The 25197-nt window shown below is 41.1% G+C and overlaps 1 protein-coding gene across 2 annotated transcripts in view; it reads right to left on the bottom strand.

Moving 5' to 3' along the window:
• nhsb (Nance-Horan syndrome b (congenital cataracts and dental anomalies)) overlaps positions 1–25197 on the bottom strand; it is a 52095-nt gene that overhangs the window by 12862 nt on the left and 14036 nt on the right. The gene's annotated exons all lie outside the window — the stretch shown is intronic.

The following is a 25197-nucleotide window of genomic DNA, read 5'->3' as shown; positions in this document are numbered from 1 at the left end:
TTGGAAAGTTTGATGTAAGGCACATCAAAAGCACGTCAGTGTTGTACATTAAAATATGAGACAAGGCGGTGACACACCAGCAGGTGGCAGCTAAACACACCTCACCACTGCAACTCTGCATACACCAGACCACTGCACATCTCCCACAGTCCTCCATGTTTACAGCTACCACAATATTTTAGAATCAGAAAACACAACAAACCTGCCATCATGAATGATATTCAACTGAGAATCTCTAACTTCCATTTCCGAAGATTAAAACATTTGATTTACAGATGAGGAGAGAGAGAGAAAAGGACTGATTATCCGTCTCTCTTATCTGCTCTCAGAGCCCCTTTAGCTTTTATTTTAATCTTATTTCCCCTCTTTTGACTCAGAATTCAAAATGCAATTGTGTCCTTGAAAGCCACACGGTACATCAGTAGCCAAGCAACCTTTCATTGCTCATCAAGGCTCCTATTTGCCTGCAATTAAATCAGCAAGCTCACATCAGCAGCATTCGGCCAATTTAAACTACAAGGTTAAAGAAGCACAACAGGCCAGCTTATTTGCACTAAATAAACAATTACACAGCTTTCTGCCCCAAAGACTCCCACATTCAGATAAATTTGTGTTCTTGTTTTAAATATAACACCGTCTGAAGATAATGATTAGACAATGCAATGAAAGACTCTGCAGCAAACTTGGCAGATGAAATTGTGTCCATTGTAGTCGAGGCAAGATAGTAGCAGTAATAAGACAAATTGAAATAAAAGTTAAGATGAATTTGACCGTCATGGCATTTGTCCCTTTGAGCGTTATTTTTGCTTTCTCTGAAAGCTGACATGATGGGATGTTTAAGGAAACTGTGAGGGATCTTTGTGTTACTTTCATAGAGCTGGTTAAACAGACATGTCTGCAGAATCTGCAAAAAACATGCTTTGAATACTTCATTTCTGGTTGTGAGTCGCAATTACCATCGATAGAAGGGAAGAAAAAGGGACAGAGAAGTAGAATATGGGAACCAGGCTGGAGCAAAGGTGTTTCTTTGAAAACAGTCTGTAGAAGGTGCTGACCTAGTTGTTGTGACACAGTTAAATTAGGGGATTTGTTACTGTGGCTTTACTGCCTGTTTCCCTGGTCTTTCTTCTCATCGTCCCTTCCGTCTCTTCCCCTTTGATACACTTTTTGTTGCTCTCTTGCTGCTGCTATGACAGTGCCTTCTCATCATTATAGCAAATTGTAGTGTTAAAACTGCATCACTCAGCTAAATTTTCCTCTCTACTTTATTCTGTATGTCATCAAAAAACTCATATGGTGAAGTTTTTTACTTAAAGATCCCCTCTAGACACGTTTAAGGCATGTAAAACTACTCTGCTTCGCCATGTTTTTTCCAACAAAAGTTAAATTGGTCATATTGTGCATTTCAAAATGTAACTGCAGGACATGGAAAGTGTCATATTCACTGAAAAGTTCATGCTCAGTGTATACATGCTTGAGGTTTCATGTCTCCACATCACACTTGTTTTAAGTTGCATACTGGACCACACTTGGCTCCAAAAATGTGATGTTGCAGAATCATGCTTGTATGTAGACCTTAAATTCAGAAATAAGGTGAGAGCAGAGAAAAGTTCGCCCTTCAGCCAACAAATGTACATAAACCATTCTGCACAGTGAAACTCGAACATCCAAGTCATGTAGCAAATCAAAATTCTGGGACTTTACATATAATGTCTAGACATATTGTGGAACACCTGCACAGCTAACAAAACATCAGCAGCGTTCCTTTAGGTTTAGCTTTAAAGTCGAATGGCAGGTTGCCGCAACAACTTCACTGATAAAACATGGAAATGTAACGTCAGACTGGTCCACACAGGGTACATCAGTGTTTCCCTCTGGACCACTCAGCTCAGCACCTCGCCAACCTTCCCTCTGGCGGCTATTCACATAGCATGAACATGAACAATGCAGTGCTAGCGTCAAAGTTTATTATGATATCTCAGAGAATCCACTAGGAATACCATTAATTTCCCAAAGCAAATAATCAATAGCATGAAACATTTTTTTTTTGTCTTCAGCATCTTTTAGAGTGTCACCTCTCTTCCCTACCTGCATTGCCCCGCTCCTGCCTCGCTCTTGCTGTCCTGCACCTTCTCTTCCTCATCTGCATTCGATTGTAATGAAGCTTATGCTGGGAGTTACCCATCGCTAACACCCAGGACCGGTCAAGACACAGCCGAACATACATACACACTCATCTAATGCTCATCCTGTCTCTCTTGCTCTCTTTCTGTCTTTTACCCATCACTCCTCTCCTTCTTACTGTATTCCTCCATCTCTATTTCCCCCCATCCTGAAATCTGCAGGTGCAGTGTCAGCAACTTGCAGTGTCATCATCAGGACTTGCATGCTAACAGCACCAAGAGAGCAGAGAAGGTAGAAAACACTATGTAATAAGGAAATGCAGTGCAGTACAGAGAACAGAGGCATGCAGCAATGCAGTCTCTCTATAAACAGCCAAGATTACAGGGAAGCAACGCAAATGTTGATGGCTAGGTTATGAATTTTGATGCAATTTGGATTTTGTGCTGAAAAATGTTTAAGTGCTGGATCTAATAAGAAAGAAGCGTTAATCAACATGAGTTTTTAGATTCACATTACCAACAGACTACACTAATTCACCAGGAATGGTACACTTCTGTCTTCATTTTAAAAAGATGTTTAAGAGGGTCAAACTAAATGTTTAAAAAAAATACCAGTAGACTGAAAAGAGGGAAAAAAAGAGACATCTACAGAATTTCTGAACAATATGAATTAGCAGAGAGATGGTAAGAAACGGATGGATAGATGGATGGATGGATGGATGGATGGATGGATAGGGAAATGGAGGCATTTTTTTTTATGTCAGTGAGCTACAATATGTTTTAGTTCCCCCTGTGAATCATCACTCTGAAGTTTAGAGGCAGATATTGTGGTAAGGTGTCTGAAGGTGCCCGTATCTACAACCAAAGGGTTTGTTCGATGCTGAAACAGCTTTTGAAAACCTCCACCCGTACCTTTCTGACAGAATGGGGTGCGGTTGTCGGACAATTTCTGAAACTTTCTAAAGATGGCAATCTGATGCTCATTCCCATTTCATGTTGTGATTGGCCAGGTGTGTGGAAGTGAGAACTTCTCTCTTGTTTTTAGTCCTTACGCGACTATTCTGTCACTTTTCACATGAATGTGAAAAGAGTGCAACCCTATCAGCGCCCTCAAGGAGAGACTGTGTCAATCTATGACGGCTGGCTTTTCACTGCCTTCAAGTGCATTCATTGGAAACAACTATAAAAACCTTTGCCTTCTGAAGTTATCAGACTACATGAGTGCAAACTGTTTTCTTGCATACCCTGAGTATAGGGGCAGGAAGGTATTGTGGAGTCACACAACTCAGGTTACTTCGTCCTTAGTCCTGGGAGCAAGACTCCAAAAGATTACTGAACCAAACCAGGAGCCCCAAACCAGCCCAAATGCTGCTAATGGAAGCGGATTCTCAGCCCACGTCAGCCCAAGTCTCCAGGTGTAAACTCGGTCCCCCAGTGCCAGAACACAACCGAATGAGCTGACAACTGCAATCAGCCTGACTCTGCTGACTTTCTGATGAACAGCAACTCCACAGACGTTTGTGTTGAATTGCTGCCATCAAGCACAGAGACCCTGGTTTGCAGGTGTTCAATGCATGAAATTTTGTTAGATGATAGTGGTCAAATGTTTATGTTGATCTGCCTCACCCTATATATGCAAGTGTAGAAAATCCACTTGCAACATAGCATATGAAGACATATAGCCTTATTTGGGAAAAAAAAAAGAGCATCATATAAACTTTGACCAAGGCAGAACACATCTGACTGGGATCTGTCAGTCACCAGGAGCAAGCCTGACCCAACTAACAACTGTCAATGTCAATGCCAAGATTTTAAATGTGTCATTTACAGTTGATGAGTTATTGGCTGAAAATGTAAAAGGGTTTTTTATGGGAACACCTCAGCCTCATCTGGCTAATGGGTCCAATTTTCATTACCTGAGAGTGGATGAGTTTTTTTTTTTTTTTAACATATCTGGAAGGCTGGGCTGATGTGGGTTTTATGGTTTCTGAGATGCATAAACTTTTAGGGAAGTAGAAGAGAAAGGAGGAGGACAAAGAAAACAAGAACTGTAATAAACAGAAACAACTAAAAGATTCTATTATTTTGTGCTTAATTATGCTGTGAAGGTCAGTAACAGACCACAGCAGGCCAGTGAACAGCTCTGACTCACTATATTGTACAATATAATGTAAAAAAAGGACTCCAACAAACCATAAAGAAACGTGACAACTTGCCACAATCATCCGTAACATTTGCAGTGAGAACACACACTTTCCTCACATCACTGCTTTAATATTGCTCTTTCTCTTTCTGGTACAGCTGTATGATTTTGTATCTCTCTCTCTGTCTCCCTCTGTCTCTCTCTGGTCCAGATGTGAGTGAATGTAAGTCATTAGTGGAGAATGTATTAGGGTGTATCTGGGTCAGGCAGCACACTCCCTATGGCAGTAGCTGCAGAATCTTGTCATAGTAGACAGCTGTTATATAAGAAACACTAGCTGGCCAGTTCTGCAGAGGAAAAACTGTGCACTGTTAGCGCCGTTAGCGGGCCTACAACAGCTCTGCAGTCATGCCGTGCACCACCCCGTCTCATCAACAGTTGCAATATTAATTTCTATATTGGTATTGTTTTAGCCACAATGTTCTAACTGTTGCAACTTTTGCAGGAACAACACATGATTTTTTTTTAGGAATAATTGTTTTACATGAACTCCCAGCTGGCTGAGCACACATAACAGTGGCTATCAAAATCCATAATAATAACATAACATCCGGTTGCACGTTAGCCTTAACTAGCTTTAACTAGTGTTTTTTGTACAAATGATCTTAGTGTCCAGTGTCATACATGGTCTGCGTATTCTGTATCACATTTTTAACTCTTCATTGTAGCTTTATGATGGTTATGGGGCTTATGTTTGATTAATCGATCCGGTCTACTATTACAAGACCAATTAAACCACAAAATATTGTCAGTTATTTCATCTCTGGATGTTTACACTGTGATATAAAGTTTACAGTCTAGGGGTGGAATATTCTTCTTTTCATGGCTTGACTGTTCCATAACAATGAAAATATTCCACATGACTATCAAAATGTTCTAAAATTCAGCCTGACATAGCTAATATCTTTGAAACTTTGGGATTGGGTTGGACTCTTTTGATAACATGTAATTTAAGTAATATGAAAACAGCCTCATGTTTACAACCCTGTAATTTGCACACACACAGTGACTTAACAGTTTTTAATTGGCTAAAATAACATGTTATTGAAAATACATTGACTGTTGTGATTAAGTCTGACAGAATGATGACTGTTTTCATGGTAGATGAGTGAGTTGATATTATAACATTACCACAGTGTTACATTATCACAATGATATTATAGTCACATTTCTGTCTTAATTCAAAGTAATTTAACGACAGTAAATGGAACTAAACAGCTAATATCAGGTTTTAAGGAACACACTGATGTTACAGTCAGTACCTTTGGAGCGCACAGGGACACAGCCTAGACCGAGACAAGCCAAAGCCATGGTCAGCAGCTGTCTGCTCTGTCTTCTTCCTTTCCTCTTTTTTGTCTTTCTCTGTCACTCCTCCCTTTCTCCTGCAGACGCCTGGTCATCTGTCTCTCGACAACGCCACCTTATTTAGTCCCGCAGACCTTTCTAAAACATTCCTGTGCAAGCCCAGCATCCAGACTGGCAACATCTGCAGATACACGGACCCTCCCCCCTCCACGTCCTCACCCACCCACCTGCTGTCCCTGCTCTCTCCTCCCTTCAGCTGACCCAACAAGTCACTGTCACAAGAATTTCGTCTTTGTCCATGTGATATGTGGACGTGTGATTTTGGCTTTGCCGAGAGCCACACGGCACTCGGCAAGGAATGATGCACCTACGCTTTGTCACAAACTCAAACACTTCTCCTTACCGTCTCTGTTGTCTCTGTGAATCACCCCCATCCCCTGGTGTCAGATGGTAGGATCCTGCCTGGGCATGGCCTGTCCCTGACCGTAATCTCTTTATGATGCAGTAATATGTGGCGGGGGGGGGGGGGGTTCAGCTACGAAGTATTAATGTATTAATCCACCACATGCTGGGAATATGTATCACGTGTTCAATCCTCCTATTGCTGCCACCAAAGAGTAATGATCTAAAGGTGTGTGTGTGTGTGTGTGTGTGTGTGTGTGTGTGTGTGTGTGTGTGTGACAGCTCCTGACTGTGTTAGCACTAAAGCATTCATTTTTACAATCAGCTGATGAATGTTAAAACAATAAAACACAAATTGGATTTTTCAGGTCATAATTTGAAAATCTGAAAGCGAATTATTCTCAATATGATGCAGTGTCCTCACTAAGGAAACTTTGTCCTCACTGCTTATGAGGAGTCAACATCCCCATGCGGTTGCAAAATAAACAGCATGGCACACACACACACACACACACACACACACACACACACACACACACACACAGAGTGTACGAGCACCCTGCCCGGTAATCTGCTGTAATCTGGGGCTCTGGCAGTTCACTGACTTTGGAGTAGAGCTGGCGGAGCTGGCAGTCTGCTCGAGGAGCTTTCAGCCTCCCGCCATGGCCGGGAACGACACAGACGCACCAAAAATATCTGCACACACATGCGAACCCGCCACGTGTCAGCACACGCTTCACCACGGTGGTCAACATCAGCACAAACAGAGGCGAACATGGTCGTGAATATTAAATGTACTGATGTTCCTCGTGGCTTGCCTCAGTTATTTACAGCAGCTTCTCTAAACAGGCCTGCTGGGAGACCTTTAATAGCCTGTTGTCCCTGGGGTTGTTTGTCAGTCGTGGTATTGAGTGATCTATGAAACATCAGGGCCAGATCACAGACCTTTCAACCACATATGAGCTGCGTTGTAACCTGAGCTTCTTGGATAGGACCCTAATGGCTTGTCCTGCCTGAGGAGCTTAAGCCAAATCACTTTCAGTATCATCTTTTAAGTCACTTAAAACACACTTCTACAGACTTGTTTTCACAAAGGGCTCATGCTCAATAATTATGTAGATTTCAGTTTGATCTCCCATGGTTTGGTGCTTATGAACCACAACAGATGATAATAAATAAATATGATGAATAAATAAAATTACTCTATTTCTCCCCCTTTCTGTGGCTCTGTATATTTTGTCTCTGTCCTCCTTCCTCACAATCATACTACCCCCATTCCCTTTTCTCATCCCTCATCCCCCAGCTGCACACCTGCACCATTGTTCAGCCTCCCTACTCAATCTCTGTTCTGCCCCTCTGACCTGCACAACATCATGTTATAACAAGTGTGTGTGTGTGTGTGTGCGCATGTGCGTGTGTGTGTGTGTGTGTGTGTGTGTGTGTGCGCATTTCCAAAAGGTTTTGAGGCCTGTCTGCGATGGCCATCAGAGGTGAGTCACAGTGTCTGACAATATAACCTTATTTATAGCACCCAACACGTCACAGCGAGCCTGACGAGCCGACGAGAAAATATCAACAACATAACAGCAGGTTAAATGTTCAAGGGATTATTTCCTGGCTCTGCACACGCTGTTTACCCATTATTAACAGAGTCTGCTGAAAGTGCTCCTGTGCTGCCCCTTAGTGGCACAGCATGAACACTACGTGGAGTCAGACACAATGCTGTGTGTATGTGTGGACTGAGAGTCTCGTAAGTGAACTGCTCAGTGGATTTGCGAGTGCTGCCATATGTTTATCTCATATTTCATATATGTTGGATGTAAATGTAAGAAGGGATGATCCAACTGAAAACAAATCAGCCATAGCGTGCATACGTTAATGGAAGAAATAAGGTCACTATTCTATGGAGCAAAACAACATTTTCTTCATGAATGGCTGGAAATTTTGCACTGCCATTGTTACTCCATTGTTTTCCTTTTCCTGTCAGTTAGTTAGAGGAGCTTTCCCTCCTGCCTTTATGATAAGGATAGAGAGTTGAAGTTAGATGACAAGATTGATGCCACTCTCCTGTCTGTACAGTAAATATGCTGCCAGCAGTTGCTTAGCTTAGGTTAGCTTAAAGGCTGCAAACTGGGAAACCTGGCCATGATATGTCCGATGCATAACCCCCACAACACCACATGTTGTTTTCACACTTACATTTGTGTTAAAGCAACACAATACAAAGTATATAACAATATGATGTGTTTCAAACAAGATATAGGATGATATCTAGCGAGCTTTAGAGGTCTCTGTGGATTTTTTTTAACTAGTTCCAGCTTTAGCCAACTAAGCTAAGCTAGCAGAGTGTTGGCTGTAGCTTCATATTTAACGTACAGGCTGGAGAGTGGCATAAAACTTCTCATTTAACTCTCAGCAAGTGTAAATATGTGCATTTCACACAATCTCAAGCTAGTCCTTTAACTAACAGACAAGAGAGTGCTGTCGAACTTTTCATTTCAATCATGGAAAGAAAGCAACTGTGTATTTACCAAGACTATTCCTTTAAGTCAAATCAATTTGATTTTTGTAGTCCAAAATCACAGATTTGTCTCAGAGGACTTTGCAATACGAACTACATATGAAACTCTCTATCCTTAGACCTCATTCCAGATAAGAAAGACTCCTTAAGGGGGAGAAAGGAAGAATAATAGAGGAGGGGCCCCTCTTTCAGGACAGACACACATGCAGTTGTGCCATATATAAACTTAGCAAAATTATAAGGTAGAGAAGTAAATATTAAGTTTAACTGGTTACCAAGCATAATGCTTTGGTCTTCAGTCTTTAATATCAGTAAATTATTGTTGTTTTGGCTCAGTTGAACATATAGGCAAAATATAAAGCTCGCACAAAACAAGCAAAGTGCTTAATTGAACTTAACATTTCCAATTTGACAAAAAAAATAATGTTTTATAGCTGAGTTAAAACCTCCATATTTTGCTGTTCACTGTGAGGCACAAAAACATTAACAGAACAGAACATGTTTCTGTCAGTGGAGACGTGGTTGCGGAGAAAAGCAGCAGAAGGAGATCAATGTTTTATCATCTCATGTTGTTTTAGGGCCTCGTTTCCTCACTCAACCTTCTCGAGTCGTCTGTATTTCCCCAATTCTCATCAATATTGCAGCATTGTTCCTAAAGAGGCAGTAATCAGGGGAGGAAATACAGAGTGAATAATAGAGTTGTGGAAAATGCAGGAATATATTTTGCTCAATAGTAATTCTTTTTCTAATGTCTTAATAGTATCCTTTCTCTGTTTATTAGCTTGGAAACGTTGATAAATTAGCATGAATTTACACACACACAGACTAAGAGGTTCACCTGGGTTCTTTGGGTTGGCATAAGTTTCTTAGCATAGATTTTAGTGAATAACCCAGAAGGCAAGAATAGAACTTATAAATCCTTTGGTTTTCTCTTTTTCTAGCTTCACTAAAAACTGCTTGATGGGACTCTATGTGGTAGCTGCCAGTGTTGGACCTGCCGTCTTTAGCTTCCGTCTCTTTTTGAAGTTTGATTAAGGGACACTACTCTGAATCTGGGATTCTGTTTGGCAGTGGGCTCCTTAAAACATCTTACCACCTTCATGCTGTAATACCGGTGTAACACAGCCTCCATGAGGCAGTGTGGGGAATAGATCAGCCACACGCAATTTTTCCTCTTTTGATTTTATTTAATTTGGTCAAGACCAGTAGAATTATGTTCTTCATAGATGGAGAACGTTACCATCAGGGCTTCAGTTAAAGGACAAATCTGGTATATTCTATATTTTTCCTGTTTTTGATACCATGTCAAAATAATTGATCCTCTTAAAAAGTACTCTCTCCCATATCTTATTCCTCTGTGCCACAGAACTCTGTTGTTGCCCAAATGAATGCTGTTAAAAACACATCAATGAGCCAACATGTTCTTTCATAACCATGAACACAGACCCTGTTGTTTATTTTGAGTGAGTCACACATACACAGTCCTGCTGACATAAATACTCACTAGCGCGTATTAATCCGCTGCTGAAAATAGTCCCCGACACATGCACTCTTTCTTCCGTTTGCTAAAAACTACAGTACAATTTACCAAACCATTTTACGGAAATTCAATCATACATGAGTCATTTTTACAGATTTCCATCTTTAGCAGAAATGAATGGGTTCAGGGCTGAGAGTCATAGAGTAGGCAAGTTACTACATATTGACAGAAACAGACACATTGTTGGTTTTGGCCTTTTTCATGCCATTTGTTGAGAATGAAAAAAACAATAACCCTAACCCTAACCCTACAAGTCCACAAACAGCATGCTTTTCACCTAACTATAACACAAGACCACATAAAGTAGCCTAGAAGTTTAGTTTGCAGCACTACAGCAGGAACCTTGTTTTTATTTCCCTCCAGCATAACATCTGATATCACCTCCGTCGACCAGCGGCGGGAGGGTGGGAATAAATGCCACTGTCATGCCAGCAGTGTTGGTGTGCGTGCTTCCTTGTCGTTCTGTGTGTGTGCTTGTGTGTGAACACACTTCAACCACCATTATTCTTTGTGTTTGTGCACGCACGCATGCATGTGTGTACATGTGTGTGTGTTTGTGAATGCTTCAGCCATGTTGGTGGAATGGCACGAGACAAGCCATCGCCCATGTTATTTTTAACTGTGTGTCTCCATGGAAACCGGCACATATGCAGGGAGGGGGTGATCTCCTGCTGTGCGTGTGTTGAGGAAGACTCCTACCACTGGTCATAGTGTGAATGGGTGTGTGTGTGTGTGTGTGTGTGTGTGTGTGTGTGTGTGTGTGTGTGTGTCGAGGTGCATGTCTGTGTGGTGGTTTCTTAATTGTTTCTTATTTGTTAATCAACCCTTTCAAATTAAAATCAAGTATTTTTTACATTGGTGCGTTACAGTTTTACAGTGTGTGCGTCTTTGCAGATATGTCACATCTGAGAGAGACACACGAAGAACGGAAGGGAGGGAAAGGGCTTCTGAGGCAACTGAGGAAACACCAACTTGCTGTACCTGACGATAGGAGGGGGTCTGCTGCCGCCTCAGCCTGAAATAACCCAGGCTGGGCTGCGAGTTCACTAAACACATCACCTACCAAATGTCACCTGCCCTGTCTCCTGCATACAGGTGAGCCGTGATTTAGCTCTGATTTTATAATCTGTGCTCTGCTTTTGTCAACTTTCCATGAAATATAACACCTACCTACCAAAGCCTCCATTTCTGAACCTAGCTGCAGCGACACAGTAATGTAATTTGTAGTGAACAGGAGATATTTCTCACTCCGGGAACAAAAATCAGCTGGATGCAGTTATTTTGGTCCTGCATTCCTGGCATAATCAATACTGACGGTTCATTATTTAGAATTAATAGATCAATGAGCTTACAGTGACCAAGACGCTCCTCTGTTGTCAGGTTGTGGGGGAGGTTTATGTTGGGTGAGGACGTTCTTCTATAGCTTCAGAAACCATCCAACAGTTATCAGCTGAGTGAACGTAGTCGTTTCTATGGAAACAACTTAAAGATTAAAGCTGTGAAGAGCGAGAGCCATGCCAGAGTGATTCCCATAATGCCTTGTGCCTGGGGATCTCAGGGAAAGAGAGAGAGAGAGAAAAAAAAGAGATAGACAGAGTGGGACACAGGCAGAAGAGGGAGTGTATGAGTGTGTGCGCGCACACACGCGTGTGTGTCTGTGTGCCAGCGTGTGTGTTTGTCAGCTCTAGAGGTGCCGTGCTACAAATCCCTGTTCTATTGTGACAGCTCACATGACCAAAGACACCAACTCAGCATCTATGCACCAACACACAAATACTGTATGCCACACACACACACACACACACACACACACACACACACACAAACACTTGTTTTTGTCACATAGGAGGACATTGCATTGACTGACATTCAATCCCTGGAAACTTAAACACTATATGCCTGCTCTTAACCCTCAGCCTAACATGGACCAGAACCAAACCTTTACCTTAGCCCAACAAGGCGAGCAGTCTAAATGCTAATATCAACATGCTGATGTGCTCAGGACAATTTAGTGGGTATAAAGTTTACCATGTTCACCATCTTAATTTAGCATGTTGTTAGCATGCCAATTGCTACTCAGTACTAAGCACAAAGTACAGCTAAGGCTGATGGGAATGTCATTATTTTTGCCTGTGTTCAGTCATAAATCAAAGTATTGGACAAATTAAATATTTGTCTCGATGGTGGCTGCAGATGAAAAGTGAAGGGTTCGCCAAAATTCATACTGAGGGGGACTTGAGTGTGTGTACCCAATGTCAAGCCATGGTTGACGTCTACCAGTTGTTGAGATATTTCAGTCAAAATAACAAATGTCCCTGTCGTGGTGGCACTAGTGGAAAAGTCAGGGGATCACCAAAGTCATTCAAATTCATCCTCTAGAAACCATGAATGAAATATTTCAGTCTGGATCAAAGTTGTGGACCAACTGATCGACCCACCGACACTGCCATCCCTAGAGCTAATGTTGCTAGCATAGCTAACAACAAGCCTTAACCCTAAATGTGATGTTCTGTCTTATGGGGATCAGCTTTTTGCCCTCAAACTGATGGTGACAAAACATACGTGACCTTGTAGAACATATTTCCACAAAGTATGAGTAATAGAAGTGTATGCACACACACACACACATGCACACACACACATACACACCTTCACAAGCTCATGAGTGTCGCTGTCTCTAATTGGAGCCTTTACCTCACTCTCACGCTCTCCATCTCCTTTTTCCCCCATCCAATCACCTATTTGCATCTTTTCTTCTTTTGGATTTAATGTATGTGCCTCCTCCCCATGTCCTCCTCTGTCTCTCTCCCTCTCCCTCTCCCCTCCCCCTCCCCCTGGGTGATGCCAGTGCTGTTGTCAGGCTGGAGCTGAAAGCAGCCAATCGCGTGGCTCTGTGCTGAGGAGCTCTGGGGTGATGTTAGGCAGTTTCATGCTCATACGATGAGCTTTGCCAAATGTAGGTCATGCTTCTCCTCTCTCTCTCTCTCTCTCTCTCTCTCTCTCTCTCTCTCTCTCTCTCACTTTTCCAGACACACACACACACACACACACACATAAACCTCTTCACCCCTTCACAGACACACATATACACAGAAAACAGATAAGGAAGTGTGTACACACACACAGCCACAGACACACAAAGGTGTACTCATGCACATGCAAACACACAACTCATCCCTCCACGCACACACTCGGTCTCACACAGGGTGGGGTGGCACTCTGCTCGGTGGTAACACTCTCAGCTGTTTGGTAACACTGGTGGATCTGTTCCCCACCGGATGGATGGCTCACAAGATGTTGGGCTTCTGCAGCCACCATTTCCACCAGTGGTAAAAAATTGATTACAGAGTAAAATCACAATCTGAAATAATAAAAAAAAAATACTCCTGCCTTCCCCTGAACTCTTTTTGAACTGCTTCTGTACAGCTCAAGCAGAATTTTGATGTGAGCGGCCTTAAGAGCCAGCAGATTATATATAAAGATTATATATAAATCAGGTAAATCAGAGACCTGAACCTGACTGGATTTAGAAAATAATGAAATGAATGTATATTAGAGAAATGTATTTATTTTTACTAAGTACTGGTAGGATTTTTAGAATTACTGAGGTCATAAGTCCAAATATCCTCAGTGTTACTCCACCCACCTAAGAAATATTTTGACCAACAAAACTGTATTTTAAAAAAATACACAATTTCATATTTTATCTATTCATGTAATTGTTACTGTTATACTTAATTTAAATTTTATCTCTCTACATTATGATCTGCTGTCAAGTTAAATCCAAAAAAATCCATCATATGTAAAATGTAAACTCCTTTTGACGTCATTATCACACCCCCAAATTTCCAGAAGTATCAGTCTCTTGTGGAGGTGCCACTATTTGTGGGAGTAATTCTGTCTCACTGTAAATTTACACTATATAGCCAGAAGTATAGCCACGATTTCTGACTGTGAGTCCGTCTTTATTGCCCAACGTTACCAGCAGACCTCATTAATGCTCTTGTTGCCAAATGGGAGCAAATCACAGAAGCTAAAATCTTGTGGAAAGACTTGCCATGAGCGCCCGGATGTCCACATACTTTTGGCCCTCACATAGCACATACCTTTTTCCTTCTAACGTATATACGCACCATATAGTGGCTATACTACCTGAATGATGAGAGAAGAGTTCATGGAAAAAGAAATTCAAGGATAGTGAAGGTAAAGCAGAGAAAATATCAATCCAATACCCCATACGCACCACCCTCACACCCAAAAAGTCAACTTAAAGCTAATGAAGCTAATTGAGCTAACATCTAGCGCTGGACGTTAGCAGCACAGGTAACACCATTTTTAAACTCTATGACTTGAGGTCTTATCAATTCTCTTTATGGTTACTGATGATTTAACCAGGAGAAATTCATGCTTTTAAGCGTTAGAAATGGAACACATGAATAGCACTTTTCCTTATGGACATGGAACACACACGTACATCTCGTCCAGCAGCCTCGCTCTTCTTCACTCTATTGATTTCCTTTATTAAACTATTAGAAGGATAACAGAGGAAACGAGGAGCAGGCAAATTAAAGAAGGATTTGAGATATAACTTGGTGTGAGACAGGCTGGGCCAAAACTGTAGCACTGCTCCACCCGACCAAAATTCAGATATTACTCTAATTTGCTGAAGAATCATAAGATCTGGACATCTGAAAACATCTGGTCCAAGCTCAGCTTTAGCACATCGTCTGTTTCTTATTAAAATGCTGAACTGTCAGTTCCTCACTGAATTGAGGAGTGATTACTGTTTTGTGAAGAACAGCTGACCATCAGGGCAACTCTTGACCATTTACCTGAATACAAAACAGAAGATGTTCTTGATGATTTTGAATTTAGGTTTAAAGCATTCTTATGTTATCAGACTGCTTTCTTTGGGAAGTATTAAAGCTGCAACAGTCAGTGAATTGATTTGTCTACATAGATACTATCAGCCAGTTAAATGAATAACTATACAAATCCTATGAAACCTGCTGCATTTTGTGAAGGAAACTGTTCATTCCAAAATAAAAGTTTACCCCACGTTTACTCATCCCAATGTCTGCAAAAAGAAAAAGTAAAATAAATGAAAAGGTAACAAAAGGTAATAATGAACCAACTAGATTTTCAGACCCATAAACCAATCATTCAGCAGAAAACACAGAAAAATAGGAGCATTGTGGAGATATCAGAGTAATACTTCTTAAGAGCTAAAATATGTCCTTAGTACTGTAATTAATTTGGGGAAGCTGATGGCAGGCTAAATCACTTACTGCACCTTTTAGGGTCTCCCTGTTTTCCCTCCTCAGTCGTTTAGAGCTGACAAGAGTGAGATTCTGTGTTTTGAATTGACAGGCTAAACCTTCACATAGATGTCACATCTCCTCTGCATCTCCTCTGTCAAGAGCAACTATGGTCTAAGAAGTACTAAGAAGTACTTTTTTTACTTAAGTACCAATATAACAATGTAAAATACTAAAATACTAACAGTTCTGTATATCCTGTTTATTTGCTATCTGATGTATCAGTGTGTATGAAGCTGGTCGAGGTGGAGCTACTTTGTGTTCAGTGGTCCTCATCCTAGGGGTTGGGCCCCTTCTAAGGGCCACACGATAAAGCTGACAGGTTGTGAGAGGAAAAATCAAAGCACTGTGACATAAATCTGCTTTCGCTTCTAGACTTTTCTGTAATCTTTGCTTTATATCTGGAATTTTGGATAATTTAACTTCTTTTGGCCTCGAACAGTTCTGAGACGTTCAGAGGGGAAATAAACCAAAAAGAAAAGAAAAAGATGAAATGTTTAACAATGTGTTTTATTTTATAGCTCATCATATTTTTTCAATGAAAATAATGTAATGTGAGTAGTAACTCCAGCTGTCAGTGGAATAAAAATGATTTAAGAATGTATTTCTAGTTGTTACGTAGTGGAGAATAGCTATTTAGTAGCTATAGTAATTAATTGGCTAATGCTTGAATTGTCTGCTTCAGTAAAGTACTTGAATCAATGTACTTGGTTGCATTCCAACACAGGGGATTGGAAAAGTTCTAAAAACAGCCTAAAGAAAAATAATTACCACGTTAATGCAGTTCTTCACACCTCACATTATTTGTGTGTGCTGATGTTTCCAGAATAGATTTCTTTTTCGGACGAGATCTACTTGTGTATTGACATTCAGCTCTTTGGTGAACCTTTCTTCTTAAATTGCTTTGTTGTAGGATATGAATTAGCATTACACCATGAGCTTCTGACAAATATGCAGCCTCCCTTAACACACGCACACACACACACACACACACACACCCACACACACACACACACACACACACACAAACACACACACACACACACACACAAAGCTCCTCCTCAGAGAGAGAATCATTTCTACTTCCCTGGGTTGCCACTGCTAGGTTGACCTATTTTTGTCCAGACCTCTCTCTCTCTCTCTCTCTCTCTCTCTCTCTCTCTCTCTCTCTCTCTCTCTCTCTCTCCCTCCCTCACTCACTCCAGCCCCATAATTCACCCTGCTTAATAATTCACTACAGCTTTATAAGCCTCTACTCTACTAAATGACAGGCTCAGGAAAACAACAACAGTTTTTATAGCCACATAAATAGAATAAAGTGCACATAAGGTATAATATAGGATGTAACGCATGTAAGGTAGGATATATATAGTATCCAAAAGGAAGCATACAAGGATCTAAGTTACTTATAGCTCTAAGTAGTGCAAGTTGGCAGGTGACTTACATCACCATACTTTTTGGTGGATAGCAGAATGAGAACGTAGAGGGAAACGGGGATAATAATGGTGGTGGTTGTGGGGTGTTATTGTAAAACTGCAGATTATTTGCAAGTCTATGCACAGATTCGCTCTGCCTGATGTGATTGGATGGCCGGATTGGGCAGGAACCAATAAGGGCACCAGGAGGAAGAGAGCAGGCACACAGAGTACTCTCGCTGATGCTGGGCACACCCTGTAGCCCTGTGTGTGTGTGTGTGTGTGTGTGTGTGTGTGTGTGTGTGTGTGTGTGTGCGTGTGTGTGTGCGCCAGTGCCTATAAAATTACTGTGTATGCTAAGGTTGTGATTATTTATATATTTTGTGCACATGTTTGAAAGACAAGATATTTTCTTTCAACTAAAAATTCCTGCCTCCTTTATTTTGCATCTACCCTGCCCCCTTTTTAAATCTCCTCCCAGGAGCTGATGCAGAACAAAGACAACAACCATAATATATTCTGTACCCATATTGTCATTGCATTATAAATAACACTCGCACCTCTGCAGTTTTTGCATGAGTCCTGTACCTGTGTGAATCTTTAAATTTGATGCTGTTATTTCTGCATTTGGGCTGTTTTGCGAGCTGCAGCAGACTGTAAGGGCTTCAGTGAGAAGAGGAATGAGGTTGGTCAGGCCATCTAGTCTTAAAGAAATAGTTGGACATCTAGGGAAATGTTCATATTCGCTCTCTTGGTGAGAGCCAGATGAGAATGTTGATACTTCTTCCATGTGTGTCCATTCAGTATAAGGAGGCCTAGCTCCATCCAAAGGAAACAAAATCCACCTCCTGGCACCTCTAAAGCTCACTAAGTAACACAAATCAGTTTGCTGATCTGAATTTGAATTGTTTTGTTCATTTCAGTTCAAAGATTCATAATCACTGATTTTTCTTTCCAAGCTAAGCGATAGCATCACTGTTCAAATGAAAATGTACTGAACACATAATTTTGCACGAGTTAAAAAAACAACATATCATGTGTTAATTAGTGAGGTGGATTTTTTACCTTTGGACAAAACTAGGTCTTCCTCGTTTCTATCTTTGTGCAAAGCTAAGCTAACCGGTTGCTACATATGGCATCGACCTTCACATCTAACTCTGCAAATAACAGCGAATAAACGCCAAAATGTCCATCTATTCCTTGAAGTCAGGGCAAAAACAAATCTATTAAAAACAGCCTCATTGCTTCACTTCCTTGCTGCATTTTCCACAATGACTTTAATGAGAGCAGAGAAAGAGCAGGGAGGGTGTTGGGTGCGTGAGTGTGTGTGGTGCTGTAGTCTGATCGATGTGACAGTGAGAGCAAGTCTACTCGAAGAACCCCGGCCTTATTGCTCTTCTCTTTCGTACTGCCCCCTCACACACATAACATACTTTGTCTCCCCCCCCCCCACACACACACACACAAACTGTACAGTGGTTACAGTTTCCTTCCCTTCTTTCTCCTTCTGTCATCTCCTTCCTCACATCATCCTTCTATCTCTTGTTCCCTTCACCACTCCTTCTTTGTTCCTTCACGGCTGCATCCCGGAGGCCAACCAACTGTGATGATTGCATTGTGTCCGCTACACCTCCTCAGCTGACCAAATACCGATGGCTATAAGCCAATCAGCATCGTGTGATAAAATACTCAGTTGTCAGCAAATGGCCTAGGTCAGATTTCATCGAGTGAACTTCTTGGGTCATGTGATAAGAGATGGTCGTACATGGGCGGGGAGATCGTTATTGCTGCCTCTGTCTGTCTTGGCTCACATGACACCTGAGCAACTTCCATTCATCAAGGCCATGGGATACTGTTGAAAGTATCACTGAAACAATTACAGTTACTTGTTCAAGTCATTTTCAAACAAAAATCCCAAACTTTACAAAGTTTCAGCTTTTCAGTCGTGAGGATTTGCTACTTTTTGTTCTTTTATGTGATAGTAAACTGAATATCTTTCATTTTGAACTGTTGGTCAGACAAAACAAACAATTTGAAGATGCCATCTTGAGCGTTAAAAAGAGGAGTTTACTGACATTTTATAGACCAAACAAAGTATAAATCCCAGATTGATCCATAAAGAAAATAATGATCGGTTGCAGCCCTTGTCAAAAGCTCCAGCCAAGATAACAAGTGAACCCTGAGTTCAGAGTATTTTATCACAGATATGTGTTGTACAGTGGATCTCCATGCTCAAACCATAATACTGGTCTCCGATTCTGTTCATGTAGGCACTCAGCTTTTTCCAAGTGACATTTCTCAAATATTAAACCTGCAATAACTGATTTTCTGCCCACTTGTGGATTGCAGGAAAAAAGTGGTGAATGCAAGACCGACGTATCATCAAGTCGATATGACACACTTGTCAGCAAACAGTTGCATGTTTACACATCTAGCATTAATAGAGCACCATTATTTGCATTAGGAGTCATATTTGTGGCCCCTCTGGTGAATTAAGCCCATTATCCACTCTCTTTTAGCTCTGTTTATGGTCTCCACCAACTCCTGAGGGAAATACCAGACTCTTTAGCTGCAAAATGCTGCACTATGTTCACCAGCTAGGCGTTAACTGTGTCTGTCTGCTGCGGAGCAAGTAGTGTTCAGCGGGTTTTTAGAGCTTTTTAATAATTTTTTTTGGGATTGAATACTGTGAACCATTTCACATTGTCACATTGTTTCACATTGTCAGTTGATGCGTCATTACTCTAAAAATATTGATTATAGCTGCTTGTGAGCAAACCTGCCAAGTAGCACAAAGAAATGCTTTCTGTCAACCTTTCCTTCTTATTTGCCTTTTGACTTGCAACACAGATAGTTTCACTTGATTTGCTGTGAGATATCTGTCTCTGAGATGTCTGCGTCCATCCCTAGTCAATGATGGCAAGCTGAATTTTGTGGAGCTCACAGGATTAATATATTACTTGTTATCTGTCCCTAAAATTTGTGGGCTCACTTAAGTTGTTCTCCAAGCAACTAGCTGTGATTATACAATATAACGTTTATCTGTCAGTCAAGATTAGGGTACAGTTAAGTGGGTTACAGAGCCATTGTGTTAGGATTAGCAGATGTCTTTTCCGACGCTGTTGCCAACTGCATAGCTAATTAGCTTTTTAGCATGTTTAGCTGGCTGGCTAGTAAACTATCAAAAGTCTAGAGAAATGGAAGATGACGAGGCATGTGGAACATTGTTTGGTGCATTGAAAAGCACATAATGTCTGAACAACATGCCAATCCAACACCTTTCGAATGTGTCATAAATGTGTCATCAGTGTCTCAGCCATGTCAAATCATACTGAATAAAGTTTTTGAAAGTTCTTGTTGTTTCATAAAAATGACAACACAGCCCCTCTGAGTTCAGATGAAAACAGAGTGAGCAGTTTGAGTCTGGGAAGAGGTGGCAGAGGACGGCCGCGTGGATAATCACCTCCCGAACGTCCTGAGCGATTCTGACAGCTTGGAAGGGGTTGGAGATACAAACATAGATTAAAACCCCACCAGGCCATTTCACTTGCATTTAATCCCCTTAGAGTTCAAGTAGATTTCAGTGGAGTAAAATGTGTGTGTTTGTGTGTGTGCATGTGAAAGTATCCATAATGTTGAGGAATGAATAACACAGCTTTGAAGGTCTTCAAGTATCTGACATCACACGATGTTCCTCAGCACATAGAGTTTGCCCATCTGGCTCAAATGATAAAACCCACCTCTGGAGATGGTTTGAGAGGCATCGGATTTCAGTCTGTGTTGAATTAAACTGAGCTAAACATTAATTTTAGCAGAATGAAATGAGTTTCAATGAATACATCAAAGTATTTTTATAGTCGACATTTTTGTTGAATGCTGTGACTCCAAAGTCAAGAAAAAGGAAAAATGTACGACGTCCCAGCAGTAAGCTTTGATGCAGCCATATTAACGAGCTCTAAACTCAATCCTGCTCTCATCCTGCTTCCTCCACAAAAGGACACAACATAACGAGATCAGTGTCAGTCCTATCCAATCTATCTGTTTACTGCGGAGTTAAGCAAGGTATTTACTGTCTAAATCTGTTCAAAGGCTTTGAAACCATTGCCCTGGTTACATATCACCCTGACTTTAAGAACATGTACTTACTGTACTCCGACCATATGGAGTCTAGCCATAAAAATATACGGAGACGGAAACTTGGTTGGTGTCAGCAGATGATTCTTTCACTTAAGCTTTCAAAACAGCATGAAGGAAGACATCTAAAGAAAAGCAGAGAGTCGTAACCAATAGAAGTACTTCAGTCTCCAGAGACTTTTTCACATGCAGAGGAAAATTCAGTCCCACTATTTGTTTGCATGTCATAAGCCACTTCCTATTTCGACTGAGAAATGTGCATGCAAGCAGCTGTGTTGTGATAGACTTTCAGTACAGCTGTCGACCACTTTGGTTTAACTTCCAAGTTTAAGCGGCAAAAGTTGATTTCAGACGGATTTGTGACATTTCAAAAGCGCCAGACTGAAGTTCACAGCCAGGAGAGAAATCAGGATCCACAGGCATGACCTGACTAAGCTTCCCCTTGACCATGTTGGCAAGACTTCATCAACGTCTTGAAAGGAGAACGTGATTAAATCACACATGTAACTTAAGAACTGTGAATTAAGATGAAGCCAATAATTTTACCTTTATCAAAAGTTGGTAAATACACTCAAGCATCTCTGACGATCAACCAAATTTCAGTTACATAACCCTTGTTTTATGTGCTGTAGGTACACACAGGTTTGATGTGGTAGATTGTCAAAATTGTGCACACTGAATTCATTTCGTGTCATAGAGATGGAAAACTTTAAGTGTGCAGTTGTGCTCCTGTAAGTGCATGAAATCTTCTAAAAAAAGTGAAGTTCTATGAAAAACTGCAAAACCCTGGTGGAACTGAGTAACACATCCCTGACACTGAGCAGCAGCCCTTTTACATAATGTTAATTTTAATAATCCTAAAGTTTAAAAACCCATTCCTAATTCATCAACTTCACTTTATCTGCGTCTGTGATGGGTATAGACTTACTGTAATAAATCAGTGAGGATTAATGGCTTTTACCTGGATTCACCTCTTCAGTGCATTTCATGGAATGAGAAAGAAATCCTGACAGCCTATAGACTCAACTGTAATGTGGTATAAATAATGAGCGCAGAGTTCACCGCAGTCATAAATATTAATCTGAAATTACAGAAGCAAAATGCGGGGGGGGTGGGGGGGGGGTGTGCACTCAAACAACTGCAGTAAACCATCTGGTCATTGTGACTGAACATTGGCGGCTTCTGTACAAGGAGGGACAAGCAGGCAACAACACACCCAGAAAACCATTTCGGAGTTACACTTGAATGAAGATGATGAGGTTATGTAGCAGGCTTCGTCTCATTAGAAACGACCTGTTTTTAGGCAGAGCCTCTGACTGTACTATAATGAGCAGCTGAGGAGAGGAGAAAATGTATAATGCATTATCTCCCCTTTTATCCAGAGGATGAGAGGAAGGCCAGTTTCTGTGGGACATCCAAGCGTTGGTCATGGATTTGTGCATCTGTGTGTGTGTGTCTGAGCGAGTGGTACGAACGCTTGTGTGTACGTGCGTGCGTGTAGATGTTTTAGTATATTTGTCTGAAATCTGTACATCTGTGTGGAGAGAAGAAAGGATCTGGTCTCCTCATGTGAGACATCTCACCTTGTGAAACAGGAGGAAGCAGAAAGGAAAAGAGGCTAACAAACCTATGAAACTCGGTAAATAAATAAGCAGCCGTCTAGACATCATTTTTCTTTTCTTGATGCTGAAATGTTGGTGCAAGCACTAAAATGCCAAAGCTACATTAACACGCGTAAGCCGTTTACCATATGTGATAATGAGCGATGTGATTGTGTGAGATCAGTGCTATCAGGGCTGTGACCACGCTGCAACGATAAACATCAGATGGTGTAAATGCGCTGCACAAAGGTTCAGCTGGGGCCGTATCATCCTCAGGATCACTGCCTCTGATCCACTGCAAACCATATGGCTCCGCTTCACTTTAACACGCATGGATTAAGGGTCTGGTTTGCCCAGCCATGGACACTTGATTTGAATCTGACAGTATCACTGTGCAGCGCTTTAGTTTCTTCTGAAATATGGCAACGGGGCTTTTAATTTGAATTTTCTAGTCTGTGCTGCCAGATTTAACTGACATGTGAAATAATGTGTATTTCCTCAGAGTGGTAGGATGATATTTTGTTAAAATAACACACACGCTTAGCCTGCATCTACATGATATTCCTACCAATAATTGCCGTTATTGGGTTTGTCATGTGGTGCTGGGAAGGATTTTTGTCCCCTCAGAGCCTGTCTGATGTGTTAAGTGACTAAATATGATTGCAAGAAGTACAATAAGGTTTTCACGACTATTTTGTATAACATTATTATTAGTTTGACCCAAAACCGTGATCGGTCTCTTCTTTTTTTTAAAGTTGAGGCAGATTAAACACAGCAACAACCTGTCAGTCTCTTTACTACATGACAGAGAGGAGGGATCGGCTCATTGGAATATAACCTGGAACTTATAATTAGAGGAAATCGTTTGATTAGGTTGTGTTCTGCACAAACGCAATCTCTCATGTCAAAGTCTGATGTTTTGTTGATCAGCCTCCTCTCTCTGTGGACTTAATGGTTCTATGACAGAACCACACTATTTCCTCTGTTGCTCCCAATGAACTTCAGTCATATTAACATTGTTTTTTAATAGTTGTGCAGTCTTTACACATGTCTGCTGTTAATGCATCAACTGACATTCACGCACTTTGGATTGGTTTTTGTATGAAAAATACAAATAAACGTGCCCAATTTGCCTGATTAATATTGTTTTACAGCACAATTAGCTACTTAAGGCCCTTTAATGAAAACAACCGTACTTTAAAAGTGAAACATATGCCCGTTTACTGTGATTAATTGTAGATTATGCTGAAGGTGACACAGAGGAGCTCCAAATGGTGAAGAAGTCCTCAGCTGTTAGATATTAACTGATTAAGCACTGATACAAGGAGAAGTAATAGGGATTGTGACTTTAATATGTTAGGCTATTAATCTGCTATCACATGTCATCTGTAGGGACTTGGCCTCAGTGGAGTAATCTGCTGGGTAAGGCACACACATACACACATGCACGTGCACAACGCACACACACACACACACACACACACACACACACACACACACACACACAATAGTGCTGGGAAGTCCCTAGTAAGTCACACAATCGGTTAATTGTAATTTCTTGCTACTGTAATTATTCGACTGTGTGGTGATAATTACTAGATCATAGAATGGGAGCAGAATCTGTCAGGGTACTGTAATTATTTTACACATGTTGTATCTGGAGTATTAGTACTGTATAATACTGGATAAACAACTCTTTTTGCTTCCTCCCTTCGCCATGGAGAGAATTCTTCGAGGTTTTAGTCGTGGCAGCGGTTGGCCGGATGGTCACTCCACCACTTTGGTCCAGACTGAAACATCTCAACAGGTAGATTTAGGGTCTGCGATTTGTTAAAATTTTCCAAGTGGCCACAGTCCGGCGAATGCTGATGTCTTTGTGCACCCGAGGCGAGTTTGCTAGTTGCAGCGAGTTTGCTTTGCTCCCACTTTTCTTAGCTCTTTAGTCTAATGAGGAAACTAAACTCACAGAAATATCTCAGCATTTAGTGAATGGCTTAGCATGACATTTTGTATTTTTGTATTTGTGGTTCCCAAAAGACAAAGCAACATGACATTGGTGATGGCTCAACTTTTCAGCGATTGCTACCACCATGTTGACATTGGGGTTTTGGGTTAAATTTCTTGACAGCTATTACATGAATTGCCATGAAATTTGGCTCAGAATGAATTGTAAAAACATTGTTTCCTTAACTTTTCATCGAACGCCATTAAATGCAAATTAATGCCATTCCCTTATTTACACTTTGTGTTTAGTGCTAAATAGTAAATCTTAGCATGCTAACACGCTAAACTAAGATGGTAAACATAGTCAGCATTATAGCTGTTAAACATCAGCCTGTTAACATTGTCATTGTGCGCATGTTAGCATGCTAAGCACAACTCACAGAGCTACTAGCATGCCTGTGGACTCTTCGTCTTTTCTTCCAGTCAATCGTTTTTTCCCTTAAATCCTCACCTCACCTCTCCCCTCCTCTCCTCTGTAACAGCTGTGGTTGCCTGCAGTGTTTAGCTAACGCATCTCTGGCCTGTCATCCAGAGGTACATTAGCGCGCTCATCAAGCAGGACACAGTACATACAACACGCATGCAAAGCCTGCACACAGGACATGCTCACAGTATCACGCTTATAGTGTAC

The sequence above is a fragment of the Chaetodon auriga genome, chromosome 1 (genome assembly GCF_051107435.1).
Source record: "Chaetodon auriga isolate fChaAug3 chromosome 1, fChaAug3.hap1, whole genome shotgun sequence".
Taxonomy (NCBI): Eukaryota; Metazoa; Chordata; class Actinopteri; order Chaetodontiformes; family Chaetodontidae; genus Chaetodon; species Chaetodon auriga.
The sequence above is the reverse complement of the archived record's forward strand: the minus strand, read 5'-3'. Positions and strand labels throughout refer to the sequence as shown.